Genomic DNA, 8,064 nt, shown 5'->3' with positions numbered 1-8,064 from the left:
AGGGCAATCAAATTTAGATGATGTAATTTCGAGTCCCACTGCAGAGCCAGGACATGAAGTCAGGGGACCCGGCCCAGAGCAAATATGTGCAGATATTATGTTGTCCTCATCTTACTGTCCACATTAAAGACAAAGCTATGAGCATTTTTAAGATGGTACCCTATCTCTTATGCCTGTATCTTTATCTTGTAGTACAGTGCCCGATATATAGTGTTTGGCAAGTATTTACAGAAAAGATGAATGAAAGTCAGAGCCTCAGAAAAAAATTCACACAAAACACCAAACCTCTTTCAGTCTATGAATGAATAAGATAAAATATTCGATTTTGCCTGGCACATAATAATCTCTGAATAAATATCAACAGTTGTATTATTGTTGAAGCTCTTCTGGTTCTCCACCATGGCGCAAGATCAAGGTAAGAGAGAGAACCCAATGTGGGAACTTCTACTTTGCATCGGGGAGAGTGGAGACAGATTGACACGGGCAGCCAAGGTATTGAGCCGCTCACGGGCCAGCCTCCTGTGTTTTCTAAAGCTAGATACACTGTCAGGTCCTTTGACATCAGAAGAAGCGAGAAGATCACTGTCCACTGCACAGTCCGAGGGATGAAGGCAGAAGAAATCCTGTAGAGAGTATGAATTAAGGAAAAACAACTTCTCTGATACTGGAAACTTTGGTTTTGGAATCCAGGAACATATTGATCTGGGCATCAAATATGACCCAAACATTAGTGTCTTAGTTACTTTTCTCTCGTTGCTGGGACAAATACCCACCACTCAAAATGAAGGAAGGTTTATTTAGCTCACAGTCACTGGAGGTTTCAGTCCATACTCAGCTGGCTCCAAGGCACAGTGGCACAAAGCAGAAAACAGCTTTTCACGGTGGAAGCAAAAAGCAAGAGCCCCAAAAGAAGAGTAGCAGCAGCTCAAGCAGCTAGCTTCTCTTCCCTCCTTACATTGTAATACAAATTCCCTGCCCCAGGGCAGGTGCAGCACCCACACCCACGGTAATCAATCACAAACTCCAGAAGCCGCCCCTTGATGGCATGAGGCTTTAGGGGAACACCTAGACACAGACCATAGCAATTGGCATCTATGGTTTGGACTTCTATGTGGTGCTGGGTAGGCCAGGATTCAGCGTCTCAGACAAAAAGTGCAGGACAGGCTGCATTGAGGCCAAACACAGAAGCAGCAAAGAGGAGGCCATGCGCTGGTTTCAGCAGAGGTATGATGGCATCATTCTTCCTAGCAAATAAATCCCTATTCTGTTCTGAAGGCCAATAAAATGTTTTCAGTAAAACAGAAACAAAAACAAAATTATATTTTTGTTGGAAATAAAATGTATTTATTTAAAAGAACAATTGTTCTTGCATAGGTCTGCATCCTATACCCTATTTTTTTTTTCCAAAATTTCATTTAACCACTTATTTTCATTTTATTTTATTTTATTTTTTTAAATGTGGAACACATCATGAATTTGTGTGTCATCCTCGCTCGGGGGCCGTGCTAATCTCTGTATCACTCCAATCTTAGTGTGTATGCTGCCAAGTGAGCACTCGTGTGGTTTTATAAAGAGGCATTTGGTTTCTGTATATTGTCTTGAACATAGAGGAGTTCAATGTCATTTCTGATAGCAGTGTCTCTTGAAATCGGAGCTGTACTTGCTTGAAATATGAATATAATTAAGTAGAAAAGCAGGCTGCTGCAAGCTCAATTTAAGCAATCTGCAATGTAACAATGGGAAAATACAGATGATACGAGATGTTTATTATCGAATGCATCCAGCCCTCACAGCCTGAGGACAAAAGCCAACTGCCAGATTGGAACATTGTGATTTTAGTATAATGCAAAGCTCAGTATTCTCAGTTTTTGCTTGATAGCCAATCTATTTCCATTATTCTTGCTACAAAAGTATATAAATTGATTTCCCATTAAAATTTCATAAATAGAAAATGCAATATGGTGTCCATTTATGGTGTTGAAAGATCCTGCAGTGGATGTGTTTGAGGAGACAGATCAAGTACATTATTGGCATATTTTTACTGCTGTATTTACCCTTTATCTATTTGTGGCAGAGTCTACTGGTTGTACACGCCTCAATATTCCTTACCTTTCCTCTTTAGGAGCAGAACTCTGCATTCATATGTGTGCAAAACACCCAGCTAAAGGACTTAAGCTTTCTTGCAACTGGGTGTAGATGTGGTTGTATAGTGCAGTTCTGCTCAAAAAGATAAAAGTGATGGGTATGAGTTATTTCTGGAAAAGGTTTTTAAAAGGGACAGACTCAACCCTTCTTTCTTTCCTTCTCCCTGTTGCACAAAATGTATTTGTAATTACTGGAACTCCACCGGCTTCTTTGGACCATAAGATAACTTTAAAAATGGAAGGCACAAGTGGCCAAACAATGATGTAAGAAGGTCCTAAGTCTGCACCATGCAGTCCTCATATTGCCAATGTTTGGCTTTCATTATTTATAAGAGGCATAAAGTAACATCTTATTTCTATTGTAACTTTGGGTCTTTCTGTACTTGCAGCAAAACCCAATCTTAATGAATAAGCTATCATTCTAAGGCAGTAACAAACGTGCAAAGAAAACATTATATTTCCATCAGCGTACGAAGATAATGCTGTTGTGTTGTTTTCGTTTTTCTTCCTCTATTCAATAATCTTGTCAGCTTCCCATTAATATGTTAGCTATGTATTTTGAGCTATATGCCTCTTTTCAATATCTTGTAAAATTTTTATAAATTTTTCAGTTGTCTCTCTCATCTCTGAAATCCACATGAGGCCCCAGTATACAATTCCAGTTATCAGGGAACAGGGGCTTCTCATTAAGTCAAAGGGCAGGAACTTGTGGACACACTGTTTTAAGTGATTTTTTAATTTAACATAATTTGGGAAAACTAGTTTTCACATGTTTCTTTTTTTAAAAAAATCATTTATTTATTTATTTATTTATTTATTTATTTATTTATTATTTGGTGCAGGGTCTTGCTAGGCAGATCAGACTAGTAGTGATCCTCTTGCCTCAGATTACAGACATGCGCCACCATGCCTGTGCTGGGATTACAGGCATGTGCCACCATGCCAGGCAGGCACTTAGACTGCCGAGCTATCTCCCCAACCCATCATGTTTCAAAGGTAATAGATGGGCAAATGTGGAGAGCAGGACACAGGTAATCTTGATGTGAGCTAGATATTGGAGCTTCTCTAAGGAGAAGTAACAGTCTAGACAATCAGGGAATCTAGAGCTTAGACTCCCAGCTCTGACACTTTAAGCTACAAGACCTTAGGAAAGATACTGCAAACCTTTGATCTTCAGGTTTTTTTTTTTTTTAAACTTGTAAAACAAATTGTGATAAAGATTGAACAAGTCAGTATGCGTACAAAGAAATAAGCAATTATGGTTTTGCTTTTAACTTTAATGTACTTTGCAAATGTAAGTCAGTTTAGATCAATGGAAAAAAGTCTGTGTTCAGGAATAAGTGTACACTTGTGAGCTTTGTGATTTTGGTCAAATAATGTAATGTTTCCCCAGGAAGACACTTATCCCACTGAGCTACATCCTTGACCCCTAATTGTAATGTTTCTGAACTTCACTTTACTACTTATATGTAAAATAAGAATCAAAGTAGTATCGCCTACAGGGCTGTTAGGAGAATTAAATGAAATAATGTATGTGAAGAGCCCAAGAGAGTAGATGGAGCTCAAAGAATGAAAAACATTGCTATTTTGTGGTTGTTACTGTTATTTTCCCAGGGATAAATGTGAACTGTGGCGCACTGACATTTAAAGTAGATAGATAAGTGGATTTGGAGCTGAGCCACAGTATGAAAAGAACTAGCCTAACGTCAATCTAAAGGAACACACTGGGTGGACTGCCACAGGCTCAGCCAAAATTTTAAATGCCATGTGTGAAGACAAGTTTTGCTTATTACATTGGATAACAGAGTTGGAAGGAAGGGAGCCATGAATGCAATGGAATGGAAAGGGATATAGCTTGCTTAAAGAATTGCCTTAAGCCCTCAAATTCAATCACGTGATCATTCAGTTTCCTCATCTGTAAAATGATAAAAACACCAGCAAAAACAAGCAGGCACCTTATATGTGGATATGTTTTTAAAGATTGCACATAATTCATGACTCATTCTGAAAAATGGCAATAGGCTTATTTACCACCAACCGTGTCCTTCCCAGGGATAATAATACAAGCAGCATTTAGCAGCTTCAGTACTGTGCAGTTATGGCTAATCTCTTTGAAATCTAGAGAATTTAAATTATTTACAATTTTATGTACAACATATAACTTTCCTAAAAATTTAAAGTTATTTATTTAAAAATCTGTATAACATGCAAACAAATAGATAAACTTATCCTGCTATTCAGGGGAAGGGCTCCATTTTTGGGATTCTGACACTAGTCTAAAATCATTTGGAAGACTTGTAAACAGTAATTTGACAAAAACATGATGGTAGGTGTTTTTCTTTTTCGTTTTTGCATTACTGGGGGTCAAACTCAGGACCTTGTGCTTGCCAGGCAAGCCCTTATACCACTGAGCCATATCCCCAGCCTGGTGGTGGTTCTTAAAACAACCAGGTGTTTTGGTTTTGTTTTGTTTTTTCAGTACTGGGAGTGAGCCCATGTCCTTGTACATGCTAGGCAAACAGTCTACCACTCAGCTACATTCCCAACCCTTTCTATTTTTTGATACAAGTTCTCACTAAGTGGTCTAAGCTGGCCTTGAACTTGTGATCCTTCTGCCTCAGCCTCCTGAGTAGCTAGGATCACAGATATGTGTGTACTTTTCCGTCCAGCAGGTGACCAGTCTCAAAAGAGTACTGACTAAGATCCTTGGTCCCTTAGCCCTTTCCTTGAGACAAGTGTGCCTCGCTGAGGTCGTGGCAAGGCTGGCTGGAGCTGACTAAAGAAGCAAGATTCATGCAAAAGGTTGGATGAAACAGAACTTAGAATCTGTGCTGCTGCCCATCACTTCCCTGTTTGCTTTTCAGAATGTACACAGGGTCTAGCTTCAGAAACCACCAGTATTGCCCATCCTGAATGCCTTCTTTCAGACTCACCTGATCTGGGTTTCAGGTCTTTACAGCTGCCGTGGTGAAAGACTGGATGTGGCCTAAGCACTTTGCTTACCAGGACTGATGCTTGTGGTCTGTGGCCCCTCTTACTATTTGTGGAAATCTATGCCCTCCTGTACCACAGGGCATTATGGGACATTGTTTCCCTTCTGGCTGTTGAAGGGGCTTCGGTACTCAGGGGAATCCATTTCCCTTGGAAAAACATGCCTCAGTGAGAAATAAGAGTCAGCATGCAGCTAGCAGACAAGCTCTCTCTCCATTTCTCTATGTCCTGCCTGGCTGGGTGGAAGCATCCATCAGACCATGACTGTTTGTGGGCTGCTGAATGGCTACATCAGTGCCTTATCATGCATTTGCTTCTTATCCTTCTCTGCTTCAGCTATCTTTTCCTTCATGCTTACAGCTCTGGGATGGTACTTGCCAGTAAAGTCTAAACTCATTGTTTTCCGGGGAACTCAAACTAAAACGTTAACTACTAAGTCCCTGCTTTCTAGGGGTATGATTCAGGGCAAGAGGTAGACAGGTGAAATATAAGCTAAAATACAAGGCTGTACACAATGACAACTTCTATCTCATCCTTTGAGATTCTCCAAAGTTTGGGTATTTCTGGTGTTTTCTTTTTGTGTTAATCAAAATAGGTTGATTTGCTTGTAATTTTGCTGTGAGTCCTGTGAAATTTATTTAAGAACCTTACCTTAGTACAAGTAGCACAACTGGGTGGGGAGGCCACTCCCCGTCTGCCCGAGTGTTTTAGATCTCATAGCCAGACCTTCAGTCTTATTTCCCTGTCTTCCCAACCAATTTTCTGTTCATGTCATCTTTTGCTTTCTGTTGTTATGGACTTGCCCTGAGCCAGCCTTCTCTTTTTCTTCAAGAAATGTAGTTGCTTTTTCTTTCACCTTTGGATGTACAGTTGCAATTCTTTGCTTGCCATACATGAGAACCTAGAATGTATTATCACATGGTATCAGACTTAGGTACAGACTGGCATTTTTCTTGGAGATTCAACAACATATTTTCAATGTGTTCATGTTTCTGTAGGCATTTTGCTTTGGAAAACAGTGATAGAATCTTATTATAATTCTCTTCCCTTACAATTAAATTACTCTCAGATTTTTTTTTTCTGTTTCTCTCTTGAATTGGTTAATGGAGTATAATGATGTTGTTTACCCGTAGATACTGTCTGGATGAATTTTTTGCTTGCTTTTTGAACTAACTTAGCAGAGCTTGCAGCTTAGCCAACTACCTGTATGTTACTGCTGTGGGACTTGGGGACCTAGCCATTAATATTCCTGAATGTAATTATCTTCAGGTGAGGACAAGAATGTGACTAAATTAGAAAAGTGCCAGAAATTTGGTTTAGTTGACTAATGGTGGAAGATAAGACCTGTTGTGGGGCACCATTTTTCTTCATTTGGAGATTATTTTGTTGATGTGGATATAAATCAAGTACATGCTTTTAAGCATTGACAACTTAACTTGTGAGCTGTAGCAAGAACACTCTTTCCCAAAGTTTCTGGAGATCATTAGTAAAGGGGCAGCTTAACTGGGTACTTCTCTTCTGGTCTTACATGAGATTGAAGCTGTGATTTTGCCCAAGGCTGCAGTACTTGGAAGCAGGACCGGGATGGGACAGTTCATTTCCCAAGTAGCTTCTTCATTTGGCTAGCAAGTGGGTGCTGGCTCTTGGAGATGGCCTCATCTCCTCTGCACTTGGATCTTCCTCTAGAGCTGCTTGGGTATCCTCATCACCAGTAGCTGGTTTCCTCAGGGTGAGGCACCCATGAGGAATTAAGAGGGAAATGCTAATGTTTCTTTATGGCATCACTTTGAAAGATATACCAACCACTTCAATTCTATGCTACTGGTTATAATGGACTATAGAAGCAAGGATGTAAATAATAGGAGGGCAGAATCCTGAGGGCACCATCTTCAAGCTGGCTGCCATATTCAATACTGATGGTTATTTTTCTTTAAAAATCTTTTAACTATGGAGTAACCCAAAAGCAAATACATGATGGTGGGGCAAAGAGGTGTTTTGTTTAGTCACAACATTCTCAAAGGCTGGATAATCTCTCACATCAGCCCTTTCTGCAACTCTCAAGTCCTAGTTTATTGCCAGGGCCTGGTGCTGCACAGCTGTGCCTAGTGTGTCACCACTATTTTCATGACATCAGGCATTTTCTGCCTTTGAGTAGCTCTCCACCAAGAGCACCCACTGGACAAGCAGTTTGAAGGTCTCTCTTTCCTTTTTCAAGGTCTCTTGATCACTTTTCTCTTGTTCCTGGTACAAAATACATGATACCCAAAATTAAGGAAGGAAAGGTTTATGTAGCTCACAGTGTGTGGAGGTTTCAGACCATACTTGGCTGGCTTGAAGGAGGGCACATGGCAGGGGGCAGCAGTTCATGGTAGCAGAAAACAGCAAAAGAGCAAGAGCAAAAAGGAAGGAGCAGCAGCGACAGCAGCAGCAAGCCTCTCTTTTTTTTTTTTCTTTCATTTTTGATTTTATTTTATTGAGAAACAAATATCAATGAGACACTTTCTAAGTTGGTTAACAGGACATTTTCAATAATTAACACATTGCACATTGTTATCTTCTCAGCGGTCATCCACAGCACAACAAGCAGCCAGGACATCCCGTCCAAACACTACTACAACAAATCCTCCTTCTCACTGAACCAAGCGAAAGCAGCCGTACATCTATCCTAACTATTTTGTATATACAAATACAAAATGGTCCTTCCTCTGTATCCCCCCTCTCCAGTTCAGTCCTGTCAGAGATGGACATTCTATTGGCATCTAAATATTATAGGTGCTTGAATTCAGCAAAACAATCCAACACAGTCCAGTAGTCCACAATAGTAGGGGGTTGAACACAGAAGTTGTTGACTTGAGCCTTTTACAGCTCAGCATATTAATATGGCTTTACTTTATATACCTCGTTTTTATACTTTTCTGCTGGATGGTTA

At 40.0% G+C, this 8,064-nt stretch overlaps 1 non-coding gene and 1 pseudogene across 1 annotated transcript; one reads left to right on the top strand and one right to left on the bottom strand.

Moving 5' to 3' along the window:
* The first annotated feature begins 399 nt into the window (after nt 1-399).
* On the top strand, nt 400-1,255 carry LOC101580973 (annotated as a pseudogene).
* A 197-nt stretch (nt 1,256-1,452) lies between these two features.
* LOC111813275 lies at nt 1,453-1,555 on the bottom strand. Its single transcript, XR_002818579.1, has one exon. It is a non-coding gene; the product is annotated as a U6 spliceosomal RNA (small nuclear RNA).
* Between the last annotated feature and the right edge of the window lie 6,509 nt (nt 1,556-8,064).

This window comes from Octodon degus, unplaced genomic scaffold, assembly GCF_000260255.1.
Source record: "Octodon degus isolate 3935 unplaced genomic scaffold, OctDeg1.0 scaffold00177, whole genome shotgun sequence".
NCBI classification, from domain to species: Eukaryota; Metazoa; Chordata; class Mammalia; order Rodentia; family Octodontidae; genus Octodon; species Octodon degus.
Note: the sequence above shows the minus strand (reverse complement) of the source record. Positions and strands in the feature narration are given on the sequence as shown.